This window comes from Aegilops tauschii, chromosome 1 (assembly GCF_002575655.3).
Source record: "Aegilops tauschii subsp. strangulata cultivar AL8/78 chromosome 1, Aet v6.0, whole genome shotgun sequence".
Taxonomy (NCBI): domain Eukaryota; kingdom Viridiplantae; phylum Streptophyta; class Magnoliopsida; order Poales; family Poaceae; genus Aegilops; species Aegilops tauschii.
In genome coordinates, this window is record NC_053035.3 from 277,785,438 (window position 1) to 277,810,254 (window position 24,817).

General features: G+C 45.2%; 1 pseudogene; it reads right to left on the reverse strand.

The window, feature by feature from the left end:
• LOC109763047 (L-type lectin-domain containing receptor kinase SIT2-like) overlaps positions 1-24,817 on the reverse strand; it is a 35,987-nt pseudogene that overhangs the window by 10,090 nt on the left and 1,080 nt on the right.

Sequence of the window (24,817 nt, forward strand, 5' to 3'; positions counted from 1 at the left end):
GGATCGCTTCTTGATCACTACTAGTTGACGACCGTTCCGTTGCTCCTTTTCTCGCTCTTATTTGCGTATGTTAGCCACCATATATGCTTAGTGCTTGCTGCAACTCCACCTCACTACCCCTTTCCTACCCTTAAGCTTAAATAGTCTTAATCTCGCGGGTGTGAGATTGCTGAGTCCTCGTGACTCACAGATACTTCCAAAACAGTTGCAGGTGCCGAGGATACCAGTGCAGGTGACGCAACCGAGCTCAAGTGGGAGCTCGATGAAACTCTTGTTCGTTGTGTTGTTTCGTTTCCTGTTGATCAGTAGTGGAGCCTAGTTGGGACGATCGGGGATCTAGCATTTGGGGTTGTCTTCTTTGTATTTGGTTTTGACCGTAGTCGGTCTATGTGTGTATCTTGAATGATGTATGAACTTATTTATGTATTGTGTGAAGTGGCGATTGTAAGCCAACTCTTTATCCCATTCTTGTTCATTACATGGGATTGTGTGAAGACGACCCTTCTTGCGACAAAACCACAATGCGGTTATGCCTCTAAGTCGTGCCTCGACACGTGGGAGATATAGCCGCATCGTGGGCGTTACAGCATACTGGATCTCCGGTCGAGTCAGAGTGAGGTACTGGAGATCACCAACGATAGACCGATAGAAAGTAGCATTCGAAGCAGGAGAACCATCTGTGGCAGAAAGCTTGGCCTTCGTATCAACGGGCGTAGCGGCGGGCTTGTAGTTAAGCATGCCGGTGCGCTCCAGGAGCTCGTGAGCGTACTTCCGCTGATGAGGAAGAAGCCATCCGAACGGCGCACTACCTCGACACCGAGGAAGTAGTGCAAAGGACCCAAGTCCTTGATGGCGAACTCAGCGCGAAGACGAGCCGTGAGCTGACTGAGGAGACCGGCCGTACATGCCGTCAGGATGATGTCGTCGACATAGAGCAGCAAGTAGGCCGTGTCAGAGCCGTGATGATAGACGAAGAGCGAGGCATCCGAGCGGGTAGAGTGGAACCCAAGCTGAAGGAGAAACGCCGCGATGCGCTGGTACCAAGCGCGCGGAGCCTGCTTGAGTCCGTACAAGGACCGCGAAAGCAGGCACACGTGGTCGGGAGGCGCCGGGTCAACAAACCCGGTGGGCTACTGGCAGAAGACCTGCTCCTCGAGGTGACCTTGGAGGAAGGCGTTGGAGACGTCCATCTGGTGCACCGGCCAAGCACGGGAGTCCGCAAGGTGGAGAACCGTGTGTATCATGCCGGGCTTGACGACCGAGCGAAGGTGTCGGTGAAGTCGATGCCAGCACGCTGTCGGAAGCCACGAACAACCCAGCGCGCTGTAGCGATCAAGGGTACCATCAGGACGGAGCTTGGGTTTAAAGACCCACTTCCCGGTAATCACGTTGGCGTGCCGGGGACGGGGAACAAGCTGCCACGTCCGGTTGCGCAACAGGGCGTCAAACTCCTCTTGCATTGCAGCCATCCAGAGCGGGTCACGAAGAGCGGCTCGAACGGAGGACGGCAACGGCGACGACTCAGAGGTGGACGCCGCATGGACGTAGTCATCCGAGGCGTAGCGCGAGCTCGGGCGAAAAACGCCCGTACGGGCGCGGGTGACCGGACCGGCCACAGGAGCCGGGGGGCCGCGGGAACCTGGGGCGTCGAGGGGGGGGGGCACCAAGGAAGCCGCGGGGGCTACGGGCGCCAACATCGGGGGTGCCGTGGGCGCCAGCGCCGCTGCTGTAGGAGGCACCGCATGCGGGGGGGGGGGGGGCCTCAAAGCCAGGGGCGGGCCAAGAGAGGCACGCGAGTGCCCTGGGAGAGGCGTCGAGGAGCCCGCGTCACCGGTGGCGGGAGGAACAGCCGGGGGTACCTGGTGAAACGGAAACACATGCTCATCAAAGTAAACGTGCCGGGAAGTGAACACACGGTGGGAGACAGGATCGTAGCACCGATATCCCTTGGAGTTGGAGGGGTAGCCGATGAAGATGCAAGTGACAGAACGAGGTGCGAGTGTGTGAGGAGCGGAGTCGGCAGTGCCAGGATAGCAAAGGCACCCGAAAATACGCAAGCCATCATAAGATGGGGGCGTATCGAAGAGAAGATGGTGAGGTGCATAGTTCCACTGTGGGCGGCAAGGGCGAAGGTTAAGGAGAAGGGAAGCAGTGGCGAGTGCGTCCGGCCAGAAATGAGGCGGCACATTAGCATGGAACAGGAGCGTGCGAACACAGTCGTTCAGAGTGCGAAGGACGCGTTCGGCTCGACCGTTCTGCTGTGAAGTATACGGGCATGTGAGACGAAAAACTGTGCCATAGTGCGACAGAAAAGTGCGAAAAGTAAGGTTGTCGAACTCTTTTCCATTGTCAGTCTGAAGAGCAAGGATGGGACACCCAAACTGCATGCTGACATAGGAGTAAAAAGCCATCAAAGTGGAGAGTGCATCCGACTTTGAGCGCAAAGGAAAAGTCCACACATAATGAGAATAATCATTAAGGATAACCAGATAATATAAATAGCCCGAATTACTAGGAACCGGAGAGGTCCACATATCGCTATGGATTAACTGAAAAGGAAAAGAAGATATGGTGGTGTAGTTATTGAACGAGAGGCGAACATGTTTGCCAACACGACATGCATGCCAGGTCTGGTCCCCAATCTTATGACAACTGAAACTGAAACTCCTAAGAATATGACGAAGTGTGACGGGGTTGGGGTGACCCAAGAGAGAGTGCCAGAGATCAACTCCAGCGAAGAGAGCGACCGGTGTGGTGGTGGCGGATGAGGGCGAATGCACCGGATAGAGCTCGTCGGGGCTGTCACATCGGTGGAGGACCATCCTGGTTCGAGCTTCCTTGACACGAAAAGCAAGCTCGTCAAATTCAACAGTGACAGGATTTTCACGAGTGAAACAACGAACGAAGATAAGATTCTTAATAAGATGAGGAGACACAAGTATGTTAGACAAAGATAAAGGCGTAGGAGTAGAAGGAAAAGAAGTGTGCCCAACATGTGTGATAGGAAGTGTGGAACCATCGTCGACAATGATACGGGGGTCGGTGGAGACAGGAGTGAAGGAGGCAAGGTTACCAGGATGAGCAAACATGTGAGCCGTGGCACTGGTGTCCATATACCAATCACCACCTCCAGTGTAGTTGTTCGGCGTAGGAGCGGCATGCAGCCCGGTGAGGAGCACCGGGTTCCAAGGCGCCGGCGACAGGGCCGGCGAGGGGGACGGAGACGCCATGGGGAAGCCGTAACCACCGCTCAGCGGCGGCGGTGGGTACTCGCCATACAGCTGCGGAGCCGCCTAGTACGCATGATGCCTCGGCGGCAACTGCAGTGTCGGGTAGGCCGGATGGTCCGCCAGAAAAATCTGCGGACCCGCTGACAGATGCTGCAAGTGCGGGGCGCCATCTGGCTGCTGCCCAGCGGGCGAGTGCTGGCCCGCTCACCAGTACCCGGAAGACCCATACGCGGGCGGAGCCCCATACGCTCCGTACGTGGGAACGGGCGCGTGGGGGCCGCGCCAGAGAACGCCGACGGTGGGGCGTCGACATACGCCAGCGGGGCAGCGGGGCCGAGCCGTGCGGCAAGTCGGGGCGGGCTGGCGGGGCGACGCCGGACACGCCGTAGGTGCCGGCCGCGCCGTAAGACGCCGGCGGCGGGACGGCAGAGGCGGCGGCGGACGCCATCGCTGGTCAGACGGCGGCGGCTGGCGACTCGCGTGGCGGCAGCAGCAGCTCGGGCACGCGCGGCTCGGCGGCATCGGCTCGGAATCGCACGAGCTGACGGGCGGGATCGAGGCGCCCAGGCGGGCGGGAGCGGCTGGGCTGGGCGATGCGATCGGGACGCAGTGAGGCAGCGGCTGGGCCCGGCCTCGACTCTGCGATCCGCCGTGTACTTTTCGGCGAGATGCACGTACGAGACTAGCTCGAGTACTTTCCGAGCTAACCAGCTGGAGACGCCGACAGTGTACGTGCACGTATACACCAAGCAACCAAGTAGCCTAGCTGCTGGATGGATTCCTCTTGAGGCTAGCTTATGCACGTACGAGGGCGGGGTGATGCGATCGGGATCGGGCGGGGCGCTGGCGACGGGGTAGTGAGCATCGAAGCGGTGAGCGGCTCGGGATCGATCGGGCAGGAGCGGTGGCCGGCGCGCGAACGGCGGAAACGAGAGAAAAAACTAGAAAATTGATATCACGTATGAGATTATGATTGCACGATGTATTGTTTTTTGTGCATAGGCACATACATATGATGTATAAAGGTGGGTCACGGATCTTAATTATACAAGGAAATAGGAGGCGGGCCCAATACACAATATGCACATGCCACATATACACAAAGTACTGCTCGTCGCTTGCCCCGGAGAGCACCTTGGAAGTCGTGACCACGAAGGCGAGTCCATGGCCGCCGCTTCTGTTGGAACCGCTCTCTTTCTCTCACTCGCACAAACGAAGGTGGAAGATGGAGCACACAATTTTTCCGGCGCACAAACGCCTCCACCGCACGAACGGTGCCTCGGCCGCACGAACGGCTTCACTCTACTAGGCACATACCCGGGTGCGGCAACACACCGCAGCCTAACCAGGGGAGCTCTCTCACAGCCGACCGGGCGCATACCACGGTCCCGGCGGAGACTACCTCATCTCTGGCTCCTAGGCTCAGCTCATACCGGCGCATCTTGATCAGTACATGAAAGGGCTTTTTATACCCGGACGCATACACACCTAGCTAGCTACCACGTCTAAGGTCACCACGCACGCACGCATGACCCGACCACCACCGGCCACTAACTCAACTAACCCACGCACGCATGCACCGGCTCTCCTACATGCACGTACGGGTAGGCCAAGCTAACAAACCCTTGACTTGATCTTCTCCTAGACCCACTCCAGGATCCAACCGACTCACCAGACATGCAGCTAGCTAACTTGGCCGACTCGCTCGTCACGGCGATCGACGCAGCCATGCACCGGGGCCTTGCTCGACGCGCGCACACATGCGTGGCTTAGGTCTAACAGCTTCTGCCGACAGTAACGATGTCGGAGACGAAGGCTGTGCTGAAGGAGATGACCGCCTTGTTCACGAGCATTGGCACTGACCCGGCGAAGAAGGCGTGGCCCATGAGGTTGTTGCTGTCGTTGGTGAGCTGAAGCGCGCCGCCGCGCAAGATGGACGCCGAGCCGTCTAGGCTCAGGTCGGCGGCGTGCTGGAAGCCGTTGTAGATGAAGCTAACTGCGGCCGAAGAAGGGACGAGGAGGCTAGGAGCAACGAGGGAGAGCACGGTGAGGTGGCGAAGGAGAGCGATGGACGACTTCGTAGACATGGTCGAAACAATGTGCTGTGTATGCTATGGACGTAGCTATGGACAGGCATCAAGCATCCATTGGACGGAGAGAATCTCAGATGGGCGAGATGAATAACAAGCAATGAATGGTACTAATACAGTGTAGCTCTACAATTAATACTACACAACTGTGGACAAGACGGACTAGACTGTTGGAGCGAGACTCATTCGTCCTTCTCCGCTTGACGGGACTCCGGTTGTCTCTGTCTTTGCCATTCATTTTTACAAGAAAAAAAATCCAAAACTTGCAAATACGAGCAAACACTACCGGCGTGTTGGGTAGTCATCTTTGAGATTGCCTGCATTGTTGGGTGGAGCCTTCTTTTTCTGAGAGAAGACTATCATGGCTAGGAGGCGGACGAATGGCTCTCGGAGGCGCATCACCCTGATATCTGAGTCAGTGAGTTCCTACATCAAGATGGCTGCATTAAAAGCTTAATGAATTTGCCAATTACAGATACATATCCAATACACGATGATACATAGTGGTCTACTAGTCTGTGCACACAGAGTCAACATTCTTATTAATGTCATCTGTTTTTGCATGCCGAAAGGTGCATGTGTCAGCTATAAATGTTGCAATTAATATCATACCAGTGTTGAATGGAGATGACTTATTTTAATTTTCTTTCCAAAGAAGAACATGTTATGTGAGAAGCCACTACTAGTACTAGTTGATGCTATCGCAAACATGAGTTAGGTTCATTTGAGCTGGTTTATCTCCGAGACAGAGATAAACCAAACACTAACCATGTTATGTATTTCTAAGGCATATCGATCTAAGTATTGTTCTTCTTATATTAAACCCACTTATCTATTTCTAAGGCACATCAAACCAAGTATTGTTCTGTTAGATTACTACGTATATAATCTCTTATGGGGCATATAGGTTGTTCAGTGTTAACTCATCATTAGTAGAAAGATTTAATGCTAAACTGCTAATGGATGATGGAGGACAGAGTTTAGTGTGCTATGAAAGAAATGTTATGGTGGATAAAAACGTGAGTAGTAAATAGAGTGTAAGACCATTTATGGTTGGCAGTAGAGCTCGTACAAGTAATAGATGCATGGTGGAGCTGGAGTGGGCCAGGCCATGGACAGAACACAAGATAGTACCACGCCTATACCTGAACATAATTCTGACCAAAAGTCGTAATACAAACTGACCAATATAGGGACGCAAATCCCTATGCATGTTTAAGTGTGATATTTCAGTGAGCTGCGCCGCTAGGTGCTCCTACGCATTTTCGATCTTGGCTACCTTTATTGAACTCAAATAGAAATTACATTGTCTAGAAGCTTGGAAACCAAACAAGCCGGGGGCTCGTCAGTCCAAGAACTACTAATCTTATTACAAAAACAATAACTAGCTAGCACATGCGCCGCTTGATTCGAAGAACGAACATAATGTTTAAAGATAACTGATGAGCCACAAGTATAGGGGATCTATCGTAGTCCTTTCGATAAGTAAGAGTGTCGAACCCAACAAGGAGCAGAAGGAAATGACAAGCGGTTTTCAGTAAGGTATTCTCTGCAAGCACTGAAATTATCGGTAACAGATAGTTTTGTGATAAGGTAATTTGTAACGGGTAACAAGTAATAAAAGTAAATAAGGTGCAACAAGATGGCCCAATCCTTTTTGTAGCAAAGGACAAGCCTGGACAAACTCTTAGATAGAAGAAAGCGCTCCCGAGGACACATGGGAATTATCGTCATGCTAGTTTTCATCACGCTCATATGGTTCACGTTCGTTACTTTGATAATTTGATATGTGGGTGGACCGGTGCTTGGGTACTGCCCTTCCTTGGACAAGCATCCCACTTATGATTAACCCCTATTGCAAGCATCCGCAACTACAAAATAAGTATTAAGGTAAACCTAACCATAGCATGAAGCATATGGATCCAAATCAGCCCCTTACGAAGCAACGCATAAACTAGGGTTTAAGCTTCTGTCACTCTAGCAACCCATCATCTACTTATTACTTCCCAATGCCTTCCTCTAGGCCCAAATAATGGTGAAGTGTCATGTAGTCGACGTTCACATAACACCACTAGAGGAAAGACAACGTACATCTCATCAAAATATCGAACGAATACCAAATTCACATGACTACTTATAGCAAGACTTCTCCCATGTCCTCAGGAACAAACATAACTACTCACAAATCATACTCATGTTCATAATCATAGGGGTATTAATATGCATAAAGGATCTGAACATATGATCTTCCACCAATTAAACCAACTAGCATCAACTACAAGGAGTAATCAACACTACTAGCAACCCACAGGTACCAATCTGAGGTTTTGGGACAAAGATTGGATACAAGAGATGAACTAGGGTTTGAGAGGAGATGGTGCTAGTGAAGATGTCGATGGAGATTGACCCCCTCCCGATGAGAGGATCGATGATGATGACAATGGTGATGATTTCCCCCTCCCGGAGGGATGTTTCCCCGGCAGAACAGCTCCGCCGGAGCCCTAGATTGGTTTCCCCAGGTTCCGCCTCGAGACGGCGGCGCTTCGTCCCGAAAGCTTCCTTCTCATTTTTTCCAGGGCGAAAGACTTCACATAGCCAAAGATGGGCACCGGAGGCCTGCCAGGGGGCCCACGAGGCAGGGGGCGCGCCCAGGGGGTAGGGCGCGCCCCCACCCTCGTGGATGTTGGGTGGCCCCCCTCTGGTACTTTCTTCGCCCAATATTTTTTATATATTGTAAAACTGACTTCCGTGGAGTTTCAGGACTTTTGGAGTTGTGCAGAATAGGTCTCTAATATTTGCTCCTTATCCAGCCCAGAATTCGAGCTGCCGGCATTCTCCCTCTTCATGTAAACCTTGTAAAATAAGAGAGAAAAGGCATAAGTATGTAATAACAGCCCATAATGCGATAAATATCGATATGAAAACATGATGCAAAATGGACGATCAACTCCCCCAAGCTTAGACCTTGCTTGTCCCCAAGCGGGAGCCGATAACGAAAATTATGTCCACATGTTTAGAGATAGAGGTGTCGATAAAATAAAATACGGACATGAGGGCATCATGATCATTCTTATAACAACAACATATATATATATATATATATTGTCATATGATTTTCTTATGCTAAAGTAACAATCTATTCACAATGTCAAGTATGAATCAGAAACTTCATTGAAAACTAACAAACTATGATCTCGGTCATTGAAGCAATTGCAATTTATCATAACATCGGAAAGAGTCAATATAAGAGCTTTTCAACAAGTCCACATACTCAACTATCATTTAGTCTTTCACCATTGCTAACACTCATGGGTATGGAGTTTTAATCGGACACAGAGGAAGGTAGGGGCTTATAGTGTTGCCTCCCAACCTTTTACCTCAAGGGTAATGTCAACAATAATAGTTTATGATAACTTACATCCAATTGGATATATATATATATATTAGGATCTTTCCAACACAATGCGCTTGCCAAAGGATAAAGTGTAAAAAGAGAAGGTGAAGATCACCGCGACTCTTGCATAAGACATAAAGCAAAAATAAAAGATAGGCCCTTCGCAGAGGGAAGCAGAGGTTGTCATGTGCTTTCATGGTTGGATGCACAAAATCTTAATGCGAAAGAACGTCACTTTATATTGCCACTTGTGATATGGACCTTTATTATGCAGTCCATCGCTTTTATTGCTTCCATATCACAAGATCGTATAAAGCTTATTTTCTCCACACTAATAAATCATACATATTTAGAGAGCAATTTTTATTACATGCAACAATGACAACTTACTTGAAGGATCTTACTCAATCCAGAGGTATATATGGTGGACTCTCATGGCAAAACAGGGTTTAAGGATATTCGGAAGCACAAGTAGTATCTCTACTTGGTGCAGAGAATTTGGCTAGCATGAGGGGGAAAGGCAAGCTCAATATGTTGGATGATCCATGACAATATACTTTATTTCAGATATAAGAAAACACAACCCATTACGTTGTCTTCCTTGTCCAACATTAACTTTTTAGCATGTCATATTTTAATGAGTGCTCACAATCATAAAAGATGTCCAAGATAGTATATTTATATGTGAAAACCTCTCTTTCTTTATTACATCCTATTAATTGCAACGATGACCAAAACTATGTTTGTCAACTCTCAACAACTTTTATTCATCATACTCTTTATATGTGAAGTCATTACTCTCCATAAGATCAATATGGTCTCTTTAATTCTTTTTTACTCTTTCTTTCTTTATTATTCCCTCAAGATCATAGCAATATAATCAAGCCCTCGACTCAAAACTAATCTTTATTATATATAGCTCATGGACTCGATTACATAGAAGGATCATAAAGCAAAACTCAAAAGTAGATCATACTAAAACTTTATTCTACTAAATCAAGATATTACCAAAAGGATCAAACTAAGAAAAATGGTAAAGATAGGAGTGTGATGGTGATACGATACCGGGGCACCTCCCCCGAGCTTGGCAGTTGCCAAGGGGAGTGCCCATACCCATGTGTTTATGTCTCCTTCTTCGGAGGTGGTGATTATGGAGTTGTTGATGATGTAGGATTGTCGCCCATCTTCCAAAGCATAGGCTCACCATCATAGAAGGATGATCGAGTCTCCGGGATACTCAAATCTGCAGCCAAACTCATCCTCTTGAATCTATATTCATACTCACAGTTTTGGTTTTGCAGGTCATAGATCTGGGCTTGGAGATGCTCGATTTTATCGTGAAGCTTGAAGATGGCCTCCCCAATGTTCTTGGCATCCAGCTTGTGGTTGTTGGTGAACTCCGCGATCATCATGTGGTTGGTGTCGAGTCCGTGTTCCACCATCCCCTGGCACTTGAAAACTTGTTGCTCCATTGCTTCGAGTCTTGTCTCCATGCTTCCGGTCCTCCTTGGTCCCTCGACATCGTGGATGTGCAGCAACCCATCACGCATCTCAATGGTTTGAGGGTGTTGCAGCACCTCCGCGAGGTAGGTATTGATAACCTTCTCGAAGAACTTGTCCTTGGGGGCGTTTGAAGACGTCATGATGATCTAGATCTGTCAGAAAAATAGGTCGAAACAAAAACAGAGGATATTTGCGTGGTACAGTGGTCAAAACCTTCGGGAGATTATGTAATGAATTTTTACTGACCAAAAGAAGTATCGTGCAAGAAAATGGAGTCCGGAGGGCACACGAGGTGCCCACGAGGCAGGGGGTAGGGCGCGCCCTCCACCCTCGTGGATGCCTTGTGTCCTCTTCGGACTACTTCTTCTTTTCCTATTTTCTTAAATATTCCAAAACGGAGAAAAATTGCTATTAGAACTGTTTTGGAGTCGGTTTACTTACCGTATCACATACCTATTCCTTTTCGGAGTCTGAACCATTCTGGAAAGTGTCCCTTATGTATTTCCTCCTGGGTTACGGTTTCAATAACATTAGTTTCAACATTTATTGGATTACCTGAGATATAATGTTTGATTCTTTGACCGTTCACCACCTTCGGATTTGTGCCTTCGAAGTTGTTGATTTTTATGGCACCGGAACGATAGACCTCCTCGACAACGTAAGGATCTTCCCATTTAGAGAGAAGTTTTCCTCCAAAAAATCTTAAACGAGAGTTGTATAGCAAAACATAGTCACCTACATTAAACTCACGCTTTTGTATCCTTTTGTCATGCCATCTTTTAACTTTTTCTTTAAACAGTTTGTCATTCTCATAGGCCTGGGTTCTCAACTCATCAAGTGAGCTAATGTCAAATAGTCTCTTATCACCGGCAAGTTTGAAATCATAATTGAGCTCTTTAATGGCCCAATATGCCTTATGTTCTAGTTCGAGAGGTAAGTGACATGCTTTTCCATAAACCATTTTATACAGAGACATACCCATAGGATTTTTATATGCAGTTCTATAGGCCTATAATGCATCATCAAGTTTCTTGGACCAATTCTTTCTAGATCTATTAACAGTCTTTTGCAAAATTAATTTGATCTCTCTATTACTCAGTTCTACTGGACCACTAGACTGTGGGTGGTATGGAGATGCAATTCTATGATTAACGTCATACTTAGCAAGCATTTTACGAAAAGCACCATGAATAAAATGTGAACCACCATCAGTCATTAAGTATCTAGGGACTCCAAACCTCAGAAAAATAACTTCTTTAAGTATCTTAATAGAGGTGTTGTGATCCGCACTACTAGTTGGAATAGCTTCTACCCACTTAGTAATGTAATCAACAACAACTAAAATATGTGTATACCCATTAGAGGAAGGAAACGGTCCCATATAATCAAAACCCCAAACATCAAATGGTTCAATAACAAGCGAATAGTTCATAGGCATTTCTTGACGTCTACTAATATTACCAATTCTTTGACATTCATCGCAAGACAAGACAAAATTACGGGCATCTTTGAAGAGAGTAGGCCAATAAAAAACCGGATTGCAATACCTTATGTGCAGTTCTATCTCCAGCGTGGTGTCCTCCATAAGCCTCAGAGTGACACTTGCGTAGGATATGTTCCTGTTCATGCTCAGGTACACAACGTCTAATAACACCATCTACTCCTTCTTTATAAAGGTGTGGGTCATCCCAGAAGTAATGTCTTAAATCATAGAAAACCTTTTTCTTTTGCTGGTATGTGAAACTAGGTGGTATAAATTTAGCAACAATGTAATTAGCATAATCAGCATACCATGGAGCAGTACGAGAAGCATTTATGACAGCTAATTGTTCATTAGGAAAGCTATCATCAATAGGTAGTGGGTCATCAAGAACATTCTCTAACCTAGATAAGTTGTCTGCAACGGGGTTCTCACCTCCCTTTCTATCAATAATATGCAAATCAAATTCTTGTAGCAAGAGAACCCATCTAAGAAGTCTAGGTTTAGCATCTTTCTTTTCCATAAGATATTTAATAGCAGCATGATCAGTGTGAACAACTACTTTAGAATCAATAATATAGGTCTAAACTTATCACAAGCAAATACAACTGCTAAAAATTCTTTTTCAGTAGTAGCATAATTTCTCTGGGCACTGTCTAGAGTTTTACTAGCATATTGGATAACATTTAATTTCTTATCAACTCTTTGTCCTAAAACAGCACCTACAACATAATCACTAGCATCACACATAATTTCAAAGGGTAAATTCCAATCAGGTGGCTGAACAATAGGTGCAGAAATCAAGGCTTTCTTAAGTATTTCAAATGCTTCTACACAATCATCATCAAAGACAAAAGGAACATCTTTTTGTAAGTGATTAGTCAGAGGCCTAGAAATTTTTGAGAAGTCTTTAATGAACCTCCTATAAAAACCAGCATGACCAAGGAAACTTCTTATACCTTTAATGTCCTTAGGACACGACATCTTTTCAATAGCATCAACTTTAGCTTTATCAACTTCAATACCTCTTTCAGAATTTTATGCCCCAAGACAATACCTTCATTAACCATAAAGTGGCACTTCTCCCAATTCAAGACAAGATTAGTTTCTTCACATCTCTGCAAAACTTGATCAAGCTTGCTTAAGCAATCATCAAAAGAAGTTCCATACACGGAGAAATCATCCATGAAAACCTCAACAATCTTTTCACAAAAGTCAGAGAATATAGCAGTCATACATCTTTGAAAGGTAGCAGGTGCATTGCATAAAACAAAAGGCATACGTCTATAAGCAAAGGTACCGAAAGGGCAAGTAAAAGTGGTCTTTTCTTGATCCTCTTTTGACACAGGTATTTGAGAGAAACCGGAATAACCATCTAGAAAGCAAAAATGTGTATGTTTGGATAATCTTTCTAGCATTTGATCAATAAACGGTAAAGGGTAATGATCCTTTTTAGTAGCTTTATTTAGTTTGTGAAAATCAATTACCATTCTATAACCTGTAACAAGTCTTTGTGGGATCAATTCATCTTTATCATTAGGAACAACAGTAATACATCCCTTCTTAGGGACACAATGGACATGACTTACCCACTGACTATCAGCAACGGGATAAATTATACCCGCCTCCAGAAGCTTTAGTATTTCTTTTCTTACCACTTCTTTCATCTGAGGATTTAACCGTGGTTGGTGATCAACAACCAGTTTAGCGTCTATCTCCAATTTTATTTTTTGTTGGCATAGAGTGGGACTAATGCCCTTAAGATCATCAAGAGTATATCCAATAGTAGCACGGTGCTTCTTCAGAGTTTTCAATAATTTCTCTTCTTCCTGCTCTGAAAGGTTAGCACTAATAATAACAGGATATATCTTCTTTTCATCAAGATAAGCATATTTAAGAGTATCAGGTAATGGTTTAAGCTCAAACACGGGATCACCCTTGGGTGGAGGAGGATCCCCTAGAATTTCAACAGGCAAATTGTGCTTCAAAATAGGTCCCTGTTTAAAGAATACTTCATCTATTTCCCTTCTTTCATTCAAAAACATATCATTTTCATGGTCTAGCAAATATTGTTCTAAAGGATCATTAGGAGGCACGACAATAGAAGCAAGACCAATAATTTCATCTTTACTAGGCAATTCTTTACCATGGGGTTGTCTACGAAATTTAGCAAAATTAAAATCATGAGACATATCCCCTAGACCAATAGTAACAACATCCTTTTTGATGTCTATCTTAGCATTAACAGTATTCAAGAAGGGCCTACCAAATATAATGGGACAAAAGTTATCTTGTGGGGAAGCAAGAACAAGAAAATCAGTAGGATATTTAATTTTCCCACACAAGACTTCAACATCTCTAGCAATCCCAACTGGTGAAATAGTATCTCTATTGGCAAGCTTAATTGTAACATCAATACCTTCTAACTCAGCAGGCGCAATATCATGCATAATTTCTTCATATAAAGAATGAGGTATTGCACTCGCACTAGCACCCATATCACATAAGCCATGATAGAAATGATCTCCTATTTTAACAGAAATAACAGGCATGCCTACAACAGGTCTATGTTTATTTTTGGTATCGGGTCTAGCAATTCTAGCAGTTTCATCACAGAAGTAAATAACATGCCCATCAATATTATCGACCAAGAGATCTTTAACCATAGCAATACTAGGTTCAACTTTAATTTGCTCAGGGGGTGTAGGTGTTCTAGTATTACTCTTACGAACCACAATTGAAGCTTTAGCATGATCCTTTATTCTAACAGGGAAAGGTGGTTTCTCAATATAAGCGGTAGGAACAATAGGATCAACATTATAAGTAATAGTCTTTTCTTCAACTTTAATAGGTTCAACTACTTTTACTTCAATGGGAGGATGATATTTAAACCACTTCTCCTTAGGGAGATCAACATGAGTAGCAAAGGATTCACAGAAAGAAGCTACTATCTCAGAGTCAAGTCCATATTTAGTGCTAAATTCATGGAAAACATCGGTATCCATAAAAGATTTAACACAATAAAACTTAGGTGTTATACCTTACTCCTTACCTTCGTCGAGTTCCCAATCTTCAGAGTTGCGTTTAATTCTTTCCAAGAAATCCCATCTGAATTCAATAGTCTTCATCATAAAAGAACCAGTACAAGAAGTATAGAGCATGGAGCGATTATTGAGAGAAAGCCGAGCATAAATTTTTTTGAATAATAATTTCTCTTGAGAGCTCATGATTGGGGCATGAATATAACATTGACTTAAGCCTCCCCCAAGCTTGAGCGATGCTTTCTCCTTCGCGAGGACAAAAATTATATATGTAATTACGATCATGATGAACCAGATGCATATGATAAAACTTCTGATGAAATTCCAATTTCAATTGTTTGTAGTTCCATGATCCAATATCATCACATAGCCTAAACCATGTCAATGCCTTTACCTTCAAAGATAAAGGGAAGACCTTCTTCTTGATAACATCCTTGGGAATACCTGCAAGCTTAAATAATCCACAAACTTCATCCACATAGATTAGGTGCAAATCGGGATGCAATGTTCCATCTCCTGTAAAAGGATTAGCTAGCAGTTTCTCTATCATACCCGAGGGAATTTCAAAGTAAAAAATTTCAGTAGGTTCAGTAGGTTGAGGAGAAACTCTTTGCTCTACTAGTCGGGGTGAAGATACCCCGAACAAGCCCCTCAAAGGATTATGTTCTATAGTAACAAGTGACAGTAAATTTCAGCACACTATATAAAATTTCCCTTACCAAATTCCACCTACCAAACGCGCTTCACTCCCCGACAACGGCGCCAGAAAAGAGTCTTGATGACCCACAAGTATAGGGGATTTAACGTAGTCCTTTCGATAAGTAAGAGTGTCGAACCCAACGAGGAGCAGAAGGTAATGACAAGCGGTTTTCAGTAAGGTATTCTCTGCAAGCACTGAAATTATCGGTAACAGATAGTTTTGTGATAAGGTAATTTGTAACGGGTAACAATTAATAAAAGTAAATAAGGTGCAGCAAGATGGCCCAATCCTTTTTGTAGCAAAGGACAAGCCTGGACAAACTCTTATATAGAGGAAAGCGCTCCCGAGGACACATGGGAATTATCGTCAAGCTAGTTTTCATCACGCTCATATGATTCGCGTTCGTTACTTTGATAATTTGATATGTGGGTGGGCCGGTGCTTGGGTACTGCCCTTCCTTGGAAAAGCATCCCACTTATGATTAACCCCTATTACAAGCATCCGCAACTACAAAAGAAGTATTAAGGTAAACCTAACCATAGCATGAAACATATGGATCCAAATCAGCCCCTTACGAAGCAACGCATAAACTAGGGTTTAAGCTTCTGTCACTCTAGCAACCCATCATCTACTTATTACTTCCCAATGCCTTCCTCTAGGCCCAAATAATGGTGAAGTGTCATGTAGTCGACGTTCATATAACACCACTAGAGGAAAGGCAACATACATCTCATCAAAATATCGAACGAATACCAAATTCACATGACTACTTATAGCAAGACTTCTCCCATGTCCTCAGGAACAAACGTAACTACTCACAAATCATATTCATGTTCATAATCAGAGGGGTATTTGTTGGAAATATGCCCTAGAGGCAATAATAAAATGGTTATTATTGTATTTCCTTGTTCATGATAATTGTCTATTGTTCATGCTATAATTGTATTAACTGGAAACCGTAATACATGTGTGAATACATAGACCACAACATGTCCCTAGTAAGCCTCTAGTTGACTAGCTCGTTGATCAATAGATGGTTATGGTTTCCTGACCATGGACATTGGATGTCATTGATAACGGGATCACATCATTAGGAGAATGATGTGATGGACAAGACCCAATCCTAAGCATAGCACAAGATCGTGTAGTTCGTTTGCTAAGAGCTTTTCTAATGTCAAGTATCGTTTCCTTAGACCATGAGATTGTGCAACTCCCGGATACTGTAGGAATGCTTTGGATGTACCAAACGTCACAACGTAACTGGGTGGCTATAAAGGTGCACTACAGGTATCTTCGAAAGTGTCTGTTGGGTTGGCACGAATCGAGACTGGGATTTGTCACTCCGTATGACGGAGAGGTATCTCTGGGCCCACTCGGTAATGCATCATCATAATGAGCTCAATGTGACTAATGAGTTAGCCACGGGATCATGCGTTACGGAATGAGTAAAGAGACTTGCCGGTAACGAGATTGAACGAGGTATTGGGATACCAACGATCGAATCTCGGGCAAGTAACATACCGATAGACAAAGGGAATTGTATACGGGATTGATTGAATCCCCGACATCGTGGTTCATCCGATGAGATCATCGTGGAACATGTGGGAGCCAATATGGGTATCCAGATCCCGCTATTGTTTATTTGCCGGAGAGGTGTCTCGGTCATGTCTGCATGGTTCCCGAACCCGTAGGGTCTACACACTTAAGGTTCGGTGACACTAGAGTTGTTATGGGAAATAGTATGTGGTTACCGAAGGTTGTTCGGAGTCCCGGATGAGATCCCGGACGTGACGAGGAACTCCGGAATGGTCCGGAGGTGAAGATCGATATATTGGACGAAGGGTATTGGAGTCCGGAATTGTTCTCGGAGTACCGGGTGATGACCAGCGTGACCGAAAGGTGTTTCGGAGGCCCCGACAAGCGTTGGGGGGCCTTATGGGCCAAGGGGAGGGGCACACCAGCCCACTAAGGGGCTGTGCACCCCTCCCAACCCCTCTCAAGTAACGTGGAGAGGTGGGGGCGCCTCCCCTAGGGCAGCCACCCCTCCCGTCTTGGGGGGCAAGTTTCCCAGGGGTGGGGGCGCCCAAACCCATCTAGGGTTTCCCCTGTGGCCGCCGCCCCTCCCCTAGGGAACCCTAGGGCGCCTCCTCCACCCCCTTCCCCCTATATATAGTGAGGGAGAGAGAGGGTAGCCGCACCCCTTGGCCTGGCACAGCCCTCTCCTCCTCCAACTCCTCCTCCTCCTCCGTAGTGCTTAGCGAAGCCCTGCCGGAGAACCACGAGCTCCATTGCCACCATGCCGTCGTGTTGCTGGAGTTCTCCCTCAACTTCTCCTCTCCCCTTGCTGGATCAAGAAGGAGGAGACGTCCCCGGGTTGTACGTGTGTTGAACGCGGAGGCGCCGTCCGTTCGGCGCTAGATCGGATCTTCCGCGATTTGAATCGCCGCGAGTACGACTCCATCAACCGCGTTCTTGTAACGCTTCCGCTTAGCGATCTTCAAGGGTATGAAGATGCACTCCCTCTCTCTCGTTGCTAGCATCTCCTAGATTGATCTTGGTGACACGTAGGAAAATTTTGAATTATTGCTACGTTCCCCAACAGTGGTATCAGAGCCAGGTTTATGCGTAGATTCTATGCACGAGTAGAACACAAAGTAGTTGTGGGCGATGATTTGTTCAATTTGCTTACCGTTACTAGTCTTATCTTGATTCGGCGGCATTGTGGGATGAAGCGGCCCGGACCGACCTTACACGTACACTTACGTGAGACAGGTTCCATCGACTGACATGCACTTGATGCATAAGGTGGCTAGCGGGTGTCTGTCTCTCCCACTTTAGTCGGATCGGATTCGATGAAGAGGGTCCTTATGAAGGGTAAATAGCAATTGGCATATCACCGTTGTGGCTTTTGCGTAGGTAAGAAACGTTCTTGCTAGAAACCCATAGCAGCCACGTAAAACATGCAACAACAATTAGAGGACGTCTAACTTGTTTTTGCAGGGTATGCTATGTGATGTGATATGGCCAAAAGGATGTGATGAATTATATATATGTGATGTATGAGATTGATCATGTTCTTGTAATAGGAATCACGCCTTGTATGTCGATGAGTATGACAACCGCCAGGAGCCATAGGAGTTGTCTTAATTTATTGTATGACCTGCGTGTCAATGAAAAACGCCATGTAATTACTTTACTTTATTGCTAACCGTTAGCCATAGTAGTAGAAGTAATAGTTGGCGAGACAACTTCATGAAGACACGATGATGGAGATCATGGTGTCATGCCGGTGACGAAGGTGATCATGCCGCGCCTCGAAGATGGAGATCAAAGGCGCAAGATGATATTGGCCATATCATGTCACTTTATGATTTGCATGTGATGTTTGTCATGTTTACATCTTATTTGCTTAGAACGACGGTAGCATAAATAAGATGATCCCTCACTAAAATTTCAAGAGATGTGTTCCCCCTAACTATGCATCGTTGCGAAGGTTAATTGTTTCGAAGCACCACGTGATGATCAGGAGTGATAGATTCTAACATTCGCATACAACGGGTGTAACCAGATTTACACATGCGAAACACTTAGGTTGACTTGACGAGCCTAGCATGTACAGACATGGCCTCGGAACACAAGAGACCCAAAGGTCGAACATGAGTCGTATAGTAGATACGATCAACATGAAGATGTTCACCGATGATGACTAGTCCGTCTCACGTGATGATCGGACACGGCCTAGTTGACTCGGATCATGTATCACTTAGATGACTAGAGGGATGTCTATCTAAGTGGGAGTTCATTAAATAATCAGATGAACTTAATTATCATGAACATAGTCAAAAGGTCTTTGCAAATTATGTCATAGCTTACGTTTTGGTTCTACTGTTTAAGATATGTTCCTAGAGAAAATTTAGTTGAAAGTTGATAGTAGAAATTATGCGGACTGGGTCCGTAAACTGAGGATTATCCTCATTGCTGCGCAGAAGGCTTATGTCCTTAATGCACCGCTTGGTGTGCTGAACCTCGAGCATCGTCTGTGGATGTTGCGAACATCTGACATACACGTTTTGATGACTACGTGATAGTTCAATGCGTAATGCTAACGGTTTAGAATTGAGGCGCCAAAGACGTTTTTGAAACGTCGCAGAATATATGAGATGTTCCAAAGACTGAAATTGGGATTTCAGACTAGTGCCCACGTCAAGAGGTATGAGACCTCTGGCAAGTTTCTTAAGCCTGCAAACTAAGGGAGAAAAGCTCAATCGTTGAGCATGTGCTCAGATTGTCTGAGTACTACAATCGCTTGAATTGAGTGGGAGTTAATCTTCCAGATGAGATAGTGATGGTTCTCCATAGTCACTGCCACCAAGCTATTAGAGCTTCGTGATGAACTATAACATATGAGGGATAGACATGATGATCCTTGAGCAATTCGCGATGTTTGACACCGCGAAAGTAGAAATCAAGTAGGAGCATCAATTGTTGATGGTTAGTAAAACCACTAGTTTCAAGAAGGGCAAGGGAAAGAAGGGATACTTCATGAAACGACAAATCAGTTGCTGCTCTTGTGAAGAAACCCAAGGTTGAACCCAAACCCGAGACTAAGTGCTTCTGTAATGAGGGGAACGGTCACTGAAGCAGAACTACCCTAGATACTTGGTAGATGAGAAGGCAGGCAAGGTCGACAGAAGTATATTGGATATACATTATATTAATGTGTACTTTACTAGTACTCCTATTAGTACCAGGGTATTAGATACCGGTTCGGTTGCTAAGTGTTGGTAACTCGAAATAATAGGCTACGGAGTAAACGGAGACTAGCTAAAGGTGAGATGACGATATGTGTTGGAAGTGTTTCCAAGGTTGATGTAATCAAACATCGTACGCTCCTTCTACCATCGGGATTGGTATTAAACCTAAATAATTGTTATTTGGTGTTTGCGTTGAGCATAGACACTATTGGATTATGTTTATCGCAATACGGTTATTCATTTAAGGAGAATAATGGTTACTCTGTTTATTTGAATAATACCTTCAATGGTCTTGCACCTAAAACGAATGGTTTATTGAATCTCGATCATAGTGATACACATGTTCATGCCAAAAGATATAAAATAGTAATGATAGTACCACATACTTGTGGCACTGCCATTTGAGTCATATTGGTATAAAACGCATGAAGAAGCTCCATGTTGATGGATCTTTGGACTCACTCGTTTTTGAAAAGATTGAGACATGCGAACCATGTCTATTGGTAGATATGCATGAAGAAACTCCATACAGATGGATCGTTTGGACTCACCTGATTTTGAATCACTTGGGACATGCAAATCATACCACATGGGCAAGATGACTGAAAGGCCATGTTTTCAGTAAGATGGAACAAGAAAGCAACTTGTTGGAAGTAATACATTTTGATGTGTGCAGTCCAATGAGTGCTGAGGCATGCAGTGGATATCGTTATGTTCTTAATTCACAGATGATTTGAGTAGATGCTGAGTATATTTACTTGATGAAACACAAGTCTGAATTATTGAAAGGTTTAAGTAATTTCAAAGTGAAGTTGAAGATCGTCGTGAGAAGAGGATAAAATGTCTATGATATGATCATAGAGATGAATATCTGAGTTACGAGTTTGGCACACAATTAAGACATTGTGGAAATTGTGTCATAACTAATACCGCCTGGAACACCATAGTGTGATGGTGTGTCCGAACATCATAACTGCACCCTATTGGATATGGTGCATACCATGATGTGTCTTATCGAATTACCACTATCGTTTATGGGTTAGGCATTAGAGACAACCGCATTCACTTTAAATAGGGCACCACGCAATTCCGTTGAGACGACACCGTATGAACTATGGTTTAGAGAAACCTAAGCTGTCGTTTCTTAAAAGTTTGGGGCTGCGACGCTTATGTGAAAAAGTTTCAGGCTGATAAGCTCGAACCCAAAGCGGATAAATGCATCTTCATAGAATACCCAAAACAGTTGGGTATACCTCCTATTTCAGATCTGGAAGCAAAAGTGATTGTTTCTAGAAACGGGTCCTTTCTCGAGGAAAAGTTTCTCTCGAAAGAATTGAGTGGGAGGATGGTGGAGACTTGATGAGGTTATTGAACCGTCACTTCAACTAGTGTGTAGCAGGGCACAAGAAGTTGTTCCTGTGGCACCTACACCAATTGAAGTGGAAGCTTATGATAGTAATCATGAAACTTCTGAGCAAGTCACTACCAAACCTCGTAGGATGACAAGGATGCTTACTACTTCAGAGTGGTACGTAATCCTGTCTTGGAAGTCATGTTGCTAGACAACAATGAACCTACGAGCTATGGAGAAGCGATGGTGGGCCCAGATTCCGACGAATGGCTCGAGGCCATAAAATCCGAGAGAGGATCCATGTATAAAAACAAAGTATAGACTTTGGAAGAACTACTTGATGGTCGTAAGGCTGTTGGGTGCAGATGGATTTTAAAAGGAAGACGAATAATGATGGTAAGTGTCACCATTAAGAAAGCTCGACTTGTCGTTAAGATGTTTTCCGACAAGTTCAAGGAGTTGACTACGATGAGATTTTCTCACTCGTAGCAATGCTAAGAGTCTGTTGGAATTATATTAGCAGTTACTACATTATTTATGAAATCTTGCAGATAGGATGTCAAAAAACATTGTTTCCTCGACGATTTTCTTGAGGAAAGGTTGTATGTTATACAACCAAAAGGTTTTGTCAATCCTGAAAGATGCTAACAAGTATGCAAAGCTCCAGCAATCCTTCTAAGGACTGGAGTAAGCATCTCGGAGTTGGAATGTATGCTTTGATGAGATGATCAAAGATTTTGGGTTTTTACAAAGTTTATGAGAAACTTGTATTTCCAAAGAAGTGAGTGGGAGCACTATAGAATTTTTGATGAGTATATGTTGTTAACATATTGTTGATCAGAAATGATGTAGAATTTCTGGAAAGCATATAGGGTTATTTGAAAAGTGTTTTTCAATGGAAAACCTGGATTAAGCTACTTGAACATTGAGCATCAAGATCTATAAGGATAGATGAAAAATGCTTAATAGTACTTTCAAATGAATACATACCGTGACAAGATTTTGAAGGAGTTCAAAATAGATCAGCAAAGAAGGAGTTCTTGGCTGTGTTACAAGGTGTGAGTATTGAGTAAGACTCAAGACCTGACCACGGCAGAAGAGAGAGAAAGGACGAAGGTCGTCCCCGATGCTTTAGACGTAGGCTCTACAGTATGCTATGTTGTGTACCGCACCTGAAGTGTGCCTTGCCATGAGTTAGTCAAGGGGTACAATAGTGATCCAGGAATGGATCACATGACAGCGGTCGAACTTATCCTTAGTAACTAGTGGACTAAGGAATTTTCTCGATTATGGAGGTGGTAAAAGAGTTCGTCGTAAAGGGTTACGTCGATACAAACTTTGACACTAATCCGGATGACTCTGAGTAGTAAACTGGATTCGTATAGTAGAGCAGTTATTTGGAATAGCTCCAAGTAGCGCGTGGTAGCTGCATCTACAAGATGACATAGAGATTTGTAAAGCACACACGGATCTGAATGTTGCAGAGCCGTTGACTAAAACCTCTCTCGTAAGCATAACATGATCAAACCCTAGAACTCATTGAGTGTTAATCACATGGTGATGTGAACTAGATTATTGACTCTAGTAAACTCTTGGGTATTAGTCACATGGCGATGTGAACTTTGAGTGTTAATCACATGGTGATGTGAACTAGATTATTGACTCTAGTGCAAGTGGGAGACTATTGGAAATATGCCCTAGAGGCAATAATAAAATGGTTATTACTGTATTTCCTTGTTCATGATCATTGTCTATTGTTCATGCTATAATTGTATTAACTGGAAACCATAATACATGTCTGAATACATAGACCACAACATGTCCCTAGTAAGCTTCTAGTTGACTAGCTCGTTGATCAATAGTTGGTTATGGTTTCCTGACCATGGACATTGGATGTCATTGATAACGGGATCACATCATTAGGAGAATGATGTGATGGACAAGACCCAATCCTAAGCATAGCACAAGATCGTGTAGTTCGTTTGCTAAGAGCTTTTCTAATGTCAAGTATCGTTTCCTTAGACCATGAGATTGTGCAACTCTCGGATACTATAGGAATGCTTTGGGTGTACCAAACGTCACAACGTAACTGGGTGGCTATAAAGGTGCACTACAGGTATCTTCGAAAGTGTTTGTTGGGTTGGCACGAATCGAGACTGGGATTTGTCACTCCGTATGACGGAGAGGTATCTCTGGGCCCACTCGGTAATGCATCATCATAATGAGCTCAATGTGACTAATGAGTTAGCCACGGGATCACGCGTTACAGAACAAGTAAAGAGACTTGGCGGTAACGAGATTGAACGAGGTATTGGGATACCGACGATCGAATCTCGGGCCAAGTAACATACCGATAGACAAAGGGAATTGTATACGGGATTGATTGAATCCCCGACATCGTGGTTCATCCGATGAGATCATCGTGGAACATGTGGGAGCCAATATGGGTATCCAGATCCCGCTATTGGTTATTGGCCGGAGAGGTGTCTCGGTCATGTCTGCATGGTTTCCGAACCCGTAGGGTCTACACACTTAAGGTTCGGTGACGCTAGAGTTGTTATGGGAAATAGTATGTGGTTACCGAAGGTTGTTCGGAGTCCCGGATGAGATCCGGACGTGACGAGGAACTCCGGAATGGTTCGGAGGTGAAGATCGATATATTGGATGAAGGGTATTGGAGTCCGGAATTGTTCTCGGAGTACCGGGTGATGTCCAGCGTGACCGAAAGGTGTTTCGGAGGCCCCGACAAGTGTTGGGGGGCCTTATGGGCTAAGGGGAGGGGGCACACCAGCCCACTAAGGGGCTGTGCGCCCCTCCCAACCCCTCTCATGTAACGTGGAGAGGTGGGGGCGCCTCCCCTAGGGCAGCCACCCCTATCGGCTTGGGGGGCAAGTTTCCCAGGGGTGGGGGCGCCCAAACCCATCTAGGGTTTCCCCTGTGGCCGCCGCCCCTCCCCTAGGGAACCCTAGGGCGCCTCCTCCACCCCCTTCCCCCTATATATAGTGAGGGAGAGAGAGGGCAGCCGCACCCCTTGGCCTGGCACAGCCCTCTCCTCCTCCAACTCCTCCTCCTCCTCCATAGTGCTTAGCGAAGCCCTGCCGGAGAACCACGAGCTCCATTGCCACCATGCCGTCGTGCTGCTGGAGTTCTCCTTCAACTTCTCCTCTCCCCTTGCTGGATCAAGAAGGAGGAGATGTCCCCGGGCTATACGTGTGTTGAACGCAGAGGCGCCGTCCGTTCGGCGCTAGATCGGATCTTCCGCGATTTGAATCGC